Source organism: Antechinus flavipes, chromosome 5 (assembly GCF_016432865.1).
Source record: "Antechinus flavipes isolate AdamAnt ecotype Samford, QLD, Australia chromosome 5, AdamAnt_v2, whole genome shotgun sequence".
NCBI classification, from domain to species: Eukaryota; Metazoa; Chordata; class Mammalia; order Dasyuromorphia; family Dasyuridae; genus Antechinus; species Antechinus flavipes.
This window is the reverse complement of record NC_067402.1, coordinates 88,518,769-88,534,285: the sequence shown is the minus strand read 5'-3', so window position 1 is coordinate 88,534,285 and position 15,517 is coordinate 88,518,769.

The window sequence follows — 15,517 nt, the reverse complement described above, 5'->3', positions numbered from 1 at the left end:
GGAAATGCTACATGGACTATTTGAGTACAGTGAGAGAATATGTACCAGGAAGAGGTCCCAAATCTAGGTTAAAGAAACCTAATTTATTGAGAGTATGGTAAAAGTTGCTAACAGACATCTTTGTTACTCACAGATGAAAGGTATATTGAAAAGGGAATCTAGACCAAAGAGTAATGTGCTAGGATGAGGAACAATTCAAGGCTTTATTGGGCTGTATGATAATCAAGAAGCAAATTCAGAAGCAAGCAGTAACTGCATAGCCCTGATCACTGGAACAGAGCAGGATCTTAGTTCATGTTTGTATCACAGTCTGAAGCCTGAAGCAGAATAACCAGCACAGGAATCCCAGTCCAAAGAGGAACCTGCATTTCTATCACTTAGAGTCATCAGAGCTTGCCAGTTGACTTATAATGGTTAAATCCAGAAGTAGTATACTTGAAATCCAGCTTGGGCAAGCCCACAGGCATGTTATTCATACTCAAATCCAGGTCAAAATCGTACCATAAAAAATCTCTTATGGTGACAGATACAAATCTAAAAGAAGTCTACAGGGAGAGAAGCTATTCCAAATTATCTACAAGCTTTTACTTATGAGACTATAAAAAAAGCACAGCTTGGGCACAAGTTCAACTAGAATTCTAGGAAGAGATAAAACAAATTAAAGCAAGAACTAATATTATTTTACAAATAAAATGAAAGTACTAGAGGAAAAAAATGGAAAGAAATGAGAGATGTGGAAGAAAGAATTAGAAAGACACCTAACAAATTGGTACTACATGTACAAAATCTTGCTTAAGCAATAAATACTCTGAAAATTAGAATGGATTACATAGAAGATAAAGATTCCATAAGAAGATAAAAGATTCCATTTTATTTAAATAAAGCCAGAAAACTTAAAAAAAAGAAAATTTAAGGTATCTGATTGTAAAAACAACTGACCAGGAAAACATCAAGGAGAAATAATTTAAGAGTAGTTGGACTCTCAAAGTCATGACTAAAAAAGAAATAACATAAACATCATATTTCAAGAAATTAAAAAAAAACAAACAAATGCCCAGAGTTCTTAGAACCAGAGGGCAGAGGGAGGAAAAATCCACCAGGTATCTGTGAAACTCCAAAATGGAAATTCTCATTAATATTATAATTGAACCAAAAACATTCAAGTAAAATAAACAATACCAGAAAAGTAGCCAGAAAGAGAGAAATCAAGTTCCAAAAATCACAACCAGGATCACATACAATTTAGTAGCCATTACTATAAAGTGAAGAATTTGGCATATGTTTCAGAAGACAAAGGTAGATGCTTATAGCCAAGAATTACTTTTCCAACAAAAGTGAGTATAATTCTAGAGAAAAAATGAACCTTTAATGAAATTGAGGAGTAGAGATGAAAAAAACCTTTATATTCTTATAGGAGGAGATGGTCCAGGTATCTTCTCTAAATATTATCATAATCAAAGGTCATAGAGGAAGTCTAATAGGGACAGATGGCCCTGGGGAATAGTCTTTTATATTTTGATGATTTTAAAAGAAAAGTTGAAAGGGAAGGGAAGAAGATTACATTGGGGAGAAAAGAGAGAAAAGATAGGGAAAATTATCCTATATAATAAGAATGTCCATATAGAAGTCTACACAAATAAGAGAGAAGAGATAGGTTAAGTAGATGATATTTGAACCTCATTCTCATCTGAACTTGTCAAACAAAAAATACACAGTTGTATACAGAAATATATTTCTCTAAGACACAGGGAAGAAGAGAGAGAGGAGAATAAAAGAGAAGGTAGAATAAGGGAGGGATTAGTCCTAAATAAAATAAACAATTGTTAAAGATATACAAAATATTTATATCATTCTTTTTTTTTCCAGTGGAAAAGAATTTGAAAACAAAGAGGCTCGTATCAGTTGGAGAATGACTGAAGAAGTTATAAATATGATGAAACTTGAAATGATTCTGTTCAACTCACTGTATTGGTTCATACAAGTCTTCCCTAGTTTCTCCAAAATCATCCTTTTCATCATTATAAACATATATAGTCAATCAAAATAAATCTTAACATTGGCTATGCCAAATGATTCTGCTTTCGTTTACCTGTCTATAAAAGGATGCACAGAATGTTACATCATCATTCCTCTGAAATCATGTTTGGTCATTACACTGATAAGAGTTTAGCATAAATATATTCTATCACATTAATATATCATAGTTGTTCATTGACTTCCCAATTTATGTGAACCTACATCAGATGACTATTCTTTGACACCTAAAAAAGTGCTATTTTTAATATTTCCTTAGATTTTGTTTGCTTAGGACCAATATCTCCCTTAAAATCTCCCCCTTTTATTCCTTTCTCTGCTTCTCCCCTTTTTCTTCTGTTTCTTTGTTGAGTGAAATGTATTTCTGGATCCAGCCTGTGTTTGTATGTGCATGCATGCATATATATGTCTCTGGGTGTGTGTTTGTGTGTGTATTCTTCCTTTTTTTCATGTACTAATTCAAATGAGAATGAGGTTCACATGTCAGTGATTCTCCTCACTTCCTCTTTTTTCTTTGTATAGATATCTACTTGTGCACCCTAATTATGTGAGATATTTTCCCCTTTCTTTTCCTTTCACTATTTATTCCATTGTCCACTATGTAGTTCCTCTCTTTCTAATGACATTAATAATTTTTCTTATTTGAAGCCATCTCTGCATTCCTGGTATGAAATCTACTTGGTCACAATGTATAGTTTTTGTACTATATCATTGTAGTCTCCTAGCTTTTTTTATTTAGAATTTTTCATTTAATATTCATTTAATGAAATTAGTCTATAAATTTCTTTCTCTGTTTTTTATCTTTCTAGTTTAGGTAGCAATACCATATTTGTGTCATAAAAGGAATTTAGTAGAACTTCCTCTTTATATATTATTCCAAATAACTTATTTAATATTATAAGTAGTCAATCTTTAAATATTTGGTAAAATTTACTTGTAAATACATTTGCCCTGATACTTTTTTTCTTAGAAAGCTCATTTATGGTCTGTTTAACTTATTTTTCTAAATAGGTTTAATTAGATATTCTATTTCTTCTTCTGTTAATCTAGGCAGTTTATATTTTTGACCAATTCATTGGTTTGCTCTTTCTCATTTTATTGACATAATCATTTAGTGATAGAAATTTTCTTCTGATTATTGCTTTTGCTTCATCCTGTAAATTTTGGTATGTTGTCTCATTATTGTCATTTTAAAAAATAAATTTATTTTTCTATGACTTGTTCTTTCACTCATTTTTTAAAAGATTAGGTTCTTTAGTCTCCAATCGATTTTTAATCTGTGTTTTCGTAGCCTATTATTAAATACAATTTTTATTTCATTATGATCCGAAAAGGATGCATTTCATATTTTTGCTTTTCTAAATTTAATTTTAAAGTTTTTATACCTTAATATGTGGTAAATTTTTGTAATGGTGCTGCTGAGAAAAAGATATATTACTTTCTATTCTCATTCAGTTTTCTCCAGATGTCTATCATATCTAGTGTAACTAATATTCCATATATAGTATTGACTTCATTATTTATTTTTTGGTTGGATTCCTCCAGCTCTGAGAGGAGAAGACTAAAGTCCCGTTCTATTATAGTTTTGTTGTCTATTTCCATTGGTAATTAATTTACCTTTTCTTTTAAAAATTTAGAAACTATAGCATTTGATGAATATAGGTTTTGTACTGATATTACTTCGTTATCTATGATACTTCTTATCATAATGTAGTTTTCCTACTTATCTCTTCTAATTAAATCTATTTTAGCTTTAACTTTGTCTAAAATCATGATAGCTACCCTCACTTTTTTTGGTATCAGCTTAAATGTAAATTCTCCTTCAGCCCTTTATTTTTACTCTCATTTTTAAATGGGTTTCTTGTAAACAGCATATTGTCAAATTTTGGATTTTATTCTATTTTCTCTCTGTTTTCATTTTTTGCATGTTTATCCCACTCACATTTAAAGTTATAATGACCAAGTTGTGCATTTCCCTCTACTCTTGCTTTCCTCATTGTATATACCTCTTTTTAATCCTATCTATCTCTCCTCAAATGTATAATTTGTTCCCTTTCAAAGTACTCAAATAATGATAACATTCTTAAAAGTTATAGACAATATAAGGAGCAAACAATTTGACCTTAATGAATTCCTTAGAATTTGTCTTTAAGGTTTCCCTTTTTGCATTTCTCCTGATCTTTTTAGGTTAAATTTTCCATTCAGTTCTGGACTTTTCCTCACAAATACTCAAAATCTTTTCATTCATTAAATACCATTTTTCCCTATGTAGGATTATACTCAGCTTTGCTGAATAAATTATTCTTAGTTACAAACCTAGCTCCTTTGTTCTCCAGAATATAATATTCCATGTCCTTTGGTCTTTTAATATAGAAGCTGCTAAATCTTTTTTAAAACCTTAGTGTAACTCCATAGTATTTAATTCCCTCTCTCCCCATTCTTACAGTGTTTTTTTTCCATTACCTGGGAGCTTTGAAATTTAGCTATAATGTTCCTGTGAGTTTTCATCTTGGAGTCTCTTTTAGTTGGTGATTGGTGGACTTTTTCAATATCTACTTTACTCTTTAATTCTAAAACTTCAAGAATTTTTTTCCTTAATAATTTCTTGTAGTGTAGTGTTCTTTTTTTGATCATGATTTTCAATTAGTCTAATAATTCTTATGGTTTCTTTTCTCAATCTATTTTCTCAGGTCAGTTGTATTTATAATGAAATGGTTCACATACTCTTCTGTAAAATATGGGCTAGCTCCCTGGAGGACCTTGGGGTCAGCCAGAGTCAGGATGAATTAAAGTCCTTGGTCTTTAGGGGGAGAAGTGAAGGAGGCAGATAAATTGCCATAAGGCTTGCCAAAGATGTATTCTGTATTCTGGAGTCCAGAGTCACCAACCTCTCTCCATCCTCCTGCCATCAAGTGCCTCTTACTTCTCTCGCTCTGTCCTCCAATCCTTGCCTATCTTAACCCCAAACATTCAGCAAGCATCAAAAGTGAGAAGAGTCATTTATCCAAATATATGCTAATAGAGTCATTATCTCACAGTGAATAGGTAATTAGCCTTAAGTGTTCAGTTGTCTGATTCAAGCATACCTTTTTGGAGTTTCAGCCTTCTACACTTTTCTATTTTTTTCTTTTGATTTTGTTTTTATTATTCCTTCATGTCTTCTGAAGTCATTAGCTTTCCCTTTCCCAATTCTAATTTTTAAGGGGTGTTTTTTTCCATAAATTTTTGGATCTCTTTTTCCAATTGGTTGAATTTCTTTTCACAATTTTCTTGCATTGTTCTTATTCCCCCCCTAATTTCCAAAATTAAATTCCAAAATTAAGAAAAAAGAAAAATTTCCTCAGCCTCTGATTATTAAAGTTCTTTAAAGCTCTTTTAAGACCCTTTTTTTGGGAAGGGGGCTTATGACCATATTACTTTTTATTCTTTGAAGTAGAAGTAGTTATTTTAACTTCATTATTTTCTTTTGAGCTTGAACCCAGACCTTCTGTGTTATTACAGTAGCTATTTTTGGTCAGGTTCTCTTTCTTTTGCTTATTCATTCATTCATTCATTTATTCATTTTATAAAATTTTTATGCATTTATTTATTTGAGTGGCTTAATTCTTGATCGTTAAATTTGTTAGAGGCCAGCTACTCCACAGGTGTGGGAGATAATGTCTCAAGTTTTTTGTCCTACTGTTTTTTGGGTACTATCTAGGCACCTGACCTCAGATATACCTCTCTACCCCTGAGCTACATTAAGGACCTCCAGCAATCCTATCTAGTAAAGGCTCTCACTCCCTGAAGTCCCTCCCATAGCTGCAAGTTTCAGTTCAACTCTTTGCCCTGGAACCAAAACCAGGGACTGTTCTCTCATTAGTACTCACTACTAGTCAGGTCCCTATGGTCCCTCTGCTACTACACACACCAGAGTGTGTTTGTATAGTCACAGCATTAGAACTGCATCTGCTCAGAATACCTGAGTCCAGGGTTCAGCGTCAGTGAAGGGTGCAGAAATCTTTCCCCATCAGTCCAATTTCACTCGCTGTCCATGCTCCTGAGTTCCTGAAGCTGAGACTGCAGCCTATATTCTCCCCAGAGCTTATTGTTTATTGATTCAATAGTATCTGCTTAGAAAAATTTGTACTTCATTTAGGGCAAGCATGCACTTTGAAAGGTCAAGTCTGGAATTCTAAGATACTGGTTCTAGTTCTCTACCACATTTGTGACTTGCAAGCATTTGAAGTGTGAGTGTGTGTATATGTGTGTGTGGGATTGCAGCCAGAAGTGTTACTGCCCAATATGAAAGCTTTATTATCAGCATCTTTCCCTTACCTCCTTATGCAATCTACAGTTCAGAGAAATGAAAGAGGTCCTCTCTGTAGAAAGTTTGATATATACTTTAACATATTTAACATGTATTGGTCTACCTGCCATCTAGGGGAGGGGGTGGGGGGAAGGAGAGGAAAAGTTAGAACAGAAGGTTTTTCAAGAGTCAATGCTGAAAAATTACCCATGCATATATCTTGTAAATAAAAAGCTATAATAAAAATAAATTAAAATAAAATTATAATACTTAAAGATTAAAAAAAAGATAGTTTGAGTACATTTGCTTGAACTTATTATAGTTATTCTTGCCACTTGGAATTTTGGAAATAGTTTATATGAATCACCCATTTTTAAATTTTTCATTGAGCAACCAATACAAGATCAATATTTTCACAGAATGGCAATGTCTTATAAGTATGAAATATTTTTTCAGTTAATACAGAAACCATCTTTTACAATATAAATGTAAGTAATTTCCTAATTAATGAATATAATGCATCATTTCCTATGTTTAGTCATTAGTTCTTTCTCCCACAGAAATGTAACATACACCAAGATATACTAAGTATTCTTGCTGAGTTTTGAGTAGAGATTGATTTTGGGCAACTCCTGCAGGGAACAGTTAGTCTTATTATTTTCTTTGAGTTTTGCTGTAAGCATATTGTCTTTTTTAGAATTATAACTTTTTATTGACAGAACATATGCATGGGTAATTTTTTACAGCATTATCCCTTGCACTCACTTCTGTTCCAACTTTTCCCTTTCCTCCCTCCATCCCCTCCCTTAGATGACAGACAGTCTTATTCATGTTAAATATGTTATAGTATATCCTAGATACATTATATGTGTGCAGAACCAAACAGTTCTTTTGTTGCACAGGAAGAATTGGATTCAGAAGGTAAAAATAACGTAGGAAGAAAAACAAAAATGAACACAATTTACAGTCATTTCCCAGTGTTTCTTCTCTGGATGTGGCTGCTTCTGTCCATCATTGATCAATTGGAACTGAATTAGATCTTCTCTTTGTCGAAGAAATCCACTTCCATCAGAATATATCCTCATACAGTATCATTGTTGAAGTGTATAATGATCTCCTGGTTCTTCTCATTTCACTCAGCATTCATTCATGTAAGTCTCTTCAGGCCTTTCTGAAATCCTCCTGCTGGTCATTTCTTACAGAACAATAATATTCCATAATAATCATATACCACAATTTATTTAGCCATTCTCCAATTGATGGGCACCCACTCAGTTTCCAGTTTCTGACCCCTACAAATAGGGCTGCCACAAACATTTTTGTACATACGGGTCCCTTTCCCTTCTTCAATATCTGTTTGGGATATAAACCCAATAGAAACATTGCTGGATCAAAGTGTATGCACAGTTTGACAGCTTTTTGGGCATAATTCCATATAAGTATATTGTCTCGACTTCAATGTACTTCATTAACACTTGGTCTTCTTTGTCTAACACACTTTGGCCCTGTGTGTTCCCAGGTAAATAATCCTATGAGTGATGGCAACAATATCAAAGTCTTCTGCAGGATCAAGGGGATCCTTTTCCCCTACAGCATCTCTTCAGTCCATCCTGCTATATCAAGCCTGTGGAGACACACAAATGCAAACCTTCATAGTAATCTGATTTACCCTTTTTCTTTAGCTGTGTTTCAATCCATTCATACCACATGATGTAAGATATGATAAAGTAATAAAAAAATATAAATCCAAATGAAGAAAAGTGTTGTCCCTTTCGAGGTAGTCACCATGAAACTTATTTCAATGATGACTCCATTATTCAAAGTATTTTGGGAACTCCTTTACAATTGCTTTTAAAAGCTTACCTTTTGAATGGACTAAAAGAGGAAAAATCTTCCAAATTTGAGGAAGTGTTTGCTTTTTGGTAACACTCATGGCTAATAAGATAGGTGACAAAAATAGTCAGAAATGAGACAAAATAATCAGAATGATTTTTTTATTATTATAAGTTTTTTAAATTGATCCTAAGTGAGGAATTCCAAAAACATTTTTAAGCAATACAGCACTACTGACATAAGGGTAAGTAGAAATTTGGAATGCTCCAAGTCCTTGGATCATAGTTCTTAGCTGGAAGGAACCTTAGAGATTATTTAGTCCAAGTCTCTTATTCTACAGATGAGGAAACTGAGACCCAACTCAGAAAGACTAAATGTCCATGGCCAGTAAGCAGTAAGTGGTAGAACTGTTTTCAAATGCTGATTCTATGACACATTTTTAAAATTCCAAATTGCGCTTTTCTACATTTGGATATATATGTAATTATCTTATATCTTACATCATGTGATTGGGGTAGGATATATGAATGGATTGAAACACAGCTAGAGAAGAAGGGTAAATCAGATAACTATGATTTTTTTTAATCTATGTGTCTCCATTGGCTTGGCATAGCAGGATGGACTGAAGAGATGCTTTAGAGGAAAAGAATCCCCTTGATCCTGCAGAAGACTTCGATATTGTTGCTATCACTCATAGGATTATTTACCTGGGAACCATAGGGTCAAAGTGTGTTAGACAAAGAAGATGAAATGCTAATAAAATATACTAAAGTCAAGATAAGATACTTACAGCAAAGCTCAAAAAAAAGATTAAAATACCCTATAGGAATTCCCAAAATATTTTCAGCAATGGTTGAATCACTGGAATGAATCTCTGCACTGGAATGTGCACAGCTCCTTACGGTGACTACTTTGAAAGAGATAACACTTCTTTTTATTTGGAGGAAAAAACCAATCCTGCCTGTGTAATGTTATTTCTAGGCTGTAAGACTCAGTCTAGATTTTATCTTTTTTTTTTATTAGAGGTTAATTTGTCCTTTGAACTTATTTGTTATTTGTTTAATAAACTTCTGTGCTAAATGCAAACTAAATTCACGAAGTATATTGGCATGTTAGACCATCCAAAGTGCTTAGCACAAGGTCTAGTCCAGAGTAAACATTTAATAAATGCTCATTTATTCATTAATATGACCTCTAAAAATACAAAAAACTATGGGCTTGATTGCTGGTTGATGTAGTCTGACTTGGTTAGGCACCCTATAGTACAGTGTAGATGATCTGTGCTATCCAGTAGTTTGTGTAGGTGTTGTCCTCCAGTAGAATTTTATCATTAAATCATTAAAATAAAAGGAGATCCGAAGTCCTAAATGGACTGAAATTGTGGCTTTCTCCTTATTGTTTATTTACCTACCTGTTTGCCCTTCTAGATTAGGTCTTTTGACCCTTGGGAAGAGGAAAAGGAAATTTTGTTTACTTTCCAGAAGGATGGAAAGTTGGAGACTGAGAGAAAGGTAGGGCAAAGGCTGACTTGAAAAATAAGCCTATTATTCCCTATTGGTTATTCTAAGGTAAAGTTTTTAGGACATAATATCAATACAAGAACAATAGAGTCAAACTCAAATAGAAAGACTTCTAAACCATACACATTGATGCCTCTAGGTGCATACTGATTTAGAAAATCATATTATTTATGTTCTAGTATTTATTTTGTTAAATATTTCCTAATTATATTTTAATTAGATTCCCCTACAACATTGCTGTCTGCAGCCTATGTATTTGACACTTCTGATCTAGTAATGTTGCTTACCTTGTCTTTGGTTATTGTTGCTTTTGCAAACAAAAGGAATGACTTTCATAACTATCTACAAGTGCTGGCACTGATCTACTTTTTTCTGATGTAATTTGATTTTAGCATATTGTATTTTAACATATTTAACATATTTTGGATTATTTGCCATCTAGGGGAAGAGTGGGGGAAGGAGGAGAAAATTTGGAACACAAGGTTTTGTAAGGGTCAATGTTGAAAAATTATCCATACATATATTTTGCAAATAAAAAGCTGTAATAAAAATATAAAGATGAGGAAATAGAAACAGAAAAAAAAAGAATTTAGAATATTAATCTAGCAGGAAGTCAGAATAGGTGAGCTATAGAAGTGAGAAGACAGCAACTATTGTTAATAATCTTACTTAGAGCATTAATGTCTAGACTTAGAATTTATGGGTTAATATTCCTAAAATGGACCTTTCAATATGGAGGCAGAGATCAATATATTAATAGCTGAATGAGTGAGAGAGACAGACAGACTGACAGAAATACTCAAACACATAGATGGCTGCTTTCTTGAGGCAGAATAATATAGCTTTTGGAAGACTTTCTTCTGTTGTGTCTGTTTTTGTTGTTCTTTTGTGTATATTCTTGCAGACAATTGTTATGTATTGTGCTGTGCTGCAAGCTGCCTGAGATGTTGGACACAGAAAACATGAAAAACAATGAGGAAAGTTTGGGTAATGTTAAAGTCAGGTCAGTGACATCAACAGACAACAACATTATTTGAATCTTCCCTAATCTCTTACCTATGTCTGTGCTGTGAAAACATGACAACAGGGACAGTACCTTTTTTCTGTGCTATTTTGTGACCACATTAAAAAATGTGACAGATGGAAGTGTTTCTTTGTGGTCTTGTAATAATCAGGAGGGAATTTGAATTTCCTCTTTCAAATATGACTGAAAATTATATTAGAAGAGTCTGTCACTGGAGGCTTTCATGACACGTGTAAAATTCTTGGCATTTGAACATTTGAAATGTTTTTTTTTTTTATTTCACAGAAATTTTGTGAGTTATTTCAGGACTACTTTGAGGTTTAGGGTAGATGATATATTTCTTAGTGGTTTTACTAATATTTGAAAGCAATATGTATTTCTTCTGTCTGAAGAAAATAAAATTGAATATATTCTAATCTATTCTTGAATATATTCTGTGATAATCTGGGATCTCAAAACAAAAACTATGTCTAAAATGATACATTTATGATAATGAAATATTTTTTTCCTCTGGGCAACAGAACAAATTACACGAATAATTGCTGCCTCTATCCTTTCTTATTATCCTGTAGGTGTTGGAGAAGAGCTAGTTCTCAGGAAAACTTGTATATCAGTTGGCTTATTGTGAAAATTCAAAGTTTAATATTGAAATGAAATTTCAAATCTCATTTTCTCAACTTTATTTTTAATTGTTTAAATCATGTTTAAATCTTAATTTTTTGATACATTTGTTTCTATATCACCTGTATTTCCCACTTTATGCTTTAATTTCCCCTCTCCCAAAGAGCCATAACATGAGAAATGGAAGAAAAAAAGATCTACAAAACAAAACAAAATATATCTGATGTCATATTCAGTAATTGATACCCATAATCACCTGCTTCAGTAAAAGAGAAAAGCTTTCTTCTCATAGTTTTTAAACCAAGTTTAATCACTATAAATTCACAGCAGTTTTAAAAAAAATTAAGTAAAATACTGTTTTTTAAAAGCAATGATAATTAGATTCTAATAGGAATAATGTGTAGAGTGAAAAAGAAACCAATCCAAATTTCAGTGAAAAATTTTTGATAGAAATATTTTTTCCCCATTATCTGCATGATCTTGGACAAGTCACTGATGATCTCTAAGATTCCTTCCAATTCTGAGTACTAATTCCTAACCCATTATAGGTATGTGTATTAATAGTTACATTAAATATTCCAGTCTCCAGAATTGTCCTGTGACATGCATAGATATAAAACTGCCAAGATATTTGAAATAAATGTCTAAAATTAGTTATGTTCAAAATAATATGGCCTTTGTAGTCTGCAAGGAATTTTGTTAAACATAGCTGGAAATACTGTTTGTATAGTGAGTGAAGGATGATATTTACATTTAGGATTTTCTATTTTTTCAAGTTTTAAAAGTGGAGCTTAAGGTTAAGATGGCGGAGAGGAGGCTCACAGCTGCATAAGCTCCACGCTTTCTCTCACTATCCATTTCATTACAAGCCTCTGAATCAATGCTTGACTGAAAAAAACCCACAAATAGTTACCAAGAGAAGCCATCCTTGAGATCCGCCAAGAAAGGTCTGTCTTTACTGGAGGGCTGGGGCGGTTTTAGATCGGGCGCAGGTGGCGGGCAGCGGCAGTGAGGGCACAGGAGCAGACTGGAGAGGGGGTGGAGAGTGATCGTAGCCGTCTCTGCGGGGAGAGCTTCGCTACAGGTTTGGATACTTTACTCCAGCAGCAAGTCAGCAGCCCACCAGAGAAGCTAAAAACACCGGGGCTGAAGAATACAACCCCAAACAGCTGGAGTCTCTCAGGACCTGGCCGCCCCCCCCTTCCCCCCCCTCAGTGACTCAGCACGCTTTGGGATCTCAGAGCGCAGGCGCAGCACAGTCCTGCTAGTGCCTCACTGCTGCCCCCTGCAGTCTGTAGAGGAAGCTCGATAACACACCCAGCCCCCCCCCCCCCCAAGAAAGACCCCAGTTTTTTCTGTTTTTCTTTGGTAGTTTGTCTCTGATTAATAGACAGAATGAGCAAGAAGCTGAAGAGGACTTTAACCCTTGACAGCTTCTATACAGATAGAGAGCAGACTCTAAATCCTGAGGAGACTAAAAACAGGCAGTCCCCAGGTGAATCCCCAAAGGAGGAGATTGTCTGTTCCTCAGCACAGATGAACCTCATAGAAGTGATTAAAAAGGCTCTCACAAGGGAGCTAGAAGAAAAATGGGGAAAGCAGAGTGAGGCTTGGCAAAAGGAGAGGGAAGCTTGGGAAAAGGAGAGGGAGGCTTGGCAAAAGAGCCTGGAGAAAGTTAAAGAGAGAGTGGATAAAGAAGTAAAATCCTTGAAAAATAGGATTAGTGAACTGGAAACAGAAAACAGCTCTCTAAAAAACAAATTTGGCGAAATGGAAAAAAATTCCACAGAACAAAAGAACTCAATTGGACAATTAGAAAAAGATTTTAAAAAAGTGAGTGAAGAGAATACTTCACTGAAAATCAGAATTGAACAAATGGAATTGAATGACTCGAGGAGACAAGAAGAATCAGTCAAGCAAATCCAAAAAAATCAAACAATGGAGAAAAATGTGAAATATCTTCTGGGGAAGACAACAGACCTGGAAAACAGATCCAGGAGAGACAATCTGAGAATCATTGGACTCCCAGAAAAACATGATGAAAAAAAGAGCCTGGACACTGTCTTCCAGGAAATTATCAAAGAGAACTGCCCAGAAGTCATAGGAACAGAGGAAAAAATAAACATTGAAAGGATCCATCGATCACCCACTGAAAGGGATCCTAAAATCAAAACACCAAGGAATATGGTGGCCAAATGCCAGAACCCTCAGATGAAAGAAAAAATATTGCAAGCGGCTAGAAAAACCCAATTCAAGTATCAAGGAGCCACAATAAGGATCACCCAGGATCTGGCAGCATCCACATTAAAAGATCGAAGGGCCTGGAATATGATATTCCGAAAGGCTAAGGAACTTGGTATGCAACCAAAAATAACTTACCCAGCGAGAATGAGCATCTTTTTCCAGGGAAGAAGATGGACATTCAACGAAGTAAGCGAATTTCATCTATTTCTGATGAAAAAACCAGAACTTAACAAAAAGTTTGATCTACAAATATAGAACTCAAGAGAAATCTAAAAAGGTAAAGATTAATCTTGGGAACTATATTTTGACTATATAGATGTATAAAGAATACATGTATACCTTGTTCTAGAAATTGATGTGGAAAGGACATTGTACCAGAAAAAGGGTAAAGTGGGGGTAGTACATCTCATGAAGAGGCATAGGAAACCTATTATATCTGAGAGAAAGAATGGAGGGGGATGAATATAGTGGGTATCTTACTGCCTTCAGAATTGGCTTTAAGTGAAAAATCTTAAGACATATTCAATCTATGGTGAAACTTCTCCCATCTCATTGAAAAGTGAGAAGGGAAAAGTGGAAAGGGAAGGAATAAGCTAAGCGGAAGGGAATATGGGAACTGGGAGGGAAAGGGGTAAGATAGAGGGAGGAACTCTAAGGTGGGGGGAGGGATACTAAAAAGAGAGGGCTGTGAGAAGCAAGGAGAGCTCACAAGCTTAATACTTGGAAGGGGGGGAAAGGGGAAAGAAGGGAGGAAAGCATAAACCGGGGTTAACAAGATGGCAAGTAATACAGAATTGGTCATTCTAACCATAAACGTGAACGGGGTAAACTCCCCCATAAAGAGGAAGCGGTTAGCAGAATGGATTAAAAGCCAGAATCCTACAATATGTTGTTTACAGGAAACACACCTGAAGCGGGGAGATACATGCAGGTTAAAGGTAAAAGGTTGGAGCAAAATCTACTATGCTTCAGGTGAAGTCAAAAAAGCAGGGGTAGCCATCCTGATCTCAGATCAAGCTAAAGCAAAAATTGACCTAATTAAAAGAGATAAGGAAGGACACTATATCTTGCTAAAGGGTAGCATGGATAATGAAGCACTATCTATATTAAACATATATGCACCAAGTGGGGTAGCATCTAAATTCTTAAAAGAGAAACTAAGAGAGCTGCAAGAAGAAATAGACAGTAAAACTATAATAGTGGGAGATCTTAACCTTGCACTCTCAGAATTAGATAAATCAAACCACAAAATAAATAAGAAAGAAGTCAAAGAGGTAAATAGAATACTAGAAAAGTTAGATATGATAGATCTCTGGAGAAAATGTAATGGAGACAGAAAGGAATACACTTTCTTTTCAGCAGTTCAGCAGTTCTATACAAAAATTGACCATATATTAGGATATAAAAACCTCAAACTCAAATGTAGTAAGGCAGAAATAGTAAATGCATCCTTTTCAGACCACGATGCAATGAAAATTACATTCAACAAAAAAGCAGGGGGAAGTAGACCAAAAAATAATTGGAAACTAAATAATCTCATACTAAAGAATGATTGGGTGAAACAGCAAATCATAGACATAATTAATAACTTCACCCAAGAAAACGATAATAATGAGACATCATACCAAAATGTATGGGATGCAGCCAAAGCGGTAATAAGGGGAAATTTCATATCTCTAGAGGCCTATTTGTATAAAATAGAGAAAGAGAAGGTCAATGAATTGGGTTTGCAATTAAAAATGCTAGAAAAGGAACAAATTAAAAACCCCCAGTCAAACATTAAACTTGAAATTCTAAAAGTAAAAGGTGAGATCAATAAAATTGAAAGTAAAAAAACTATTGAATTGATTACTAAAACTAAGAGTTGGTTCTATGAAAAAACCAACAAAATAGACAAACCCTTAGTAAATCTGATTAAAAAAAAGAAAGAGGAAAATCAAATTGTTAGTCTTA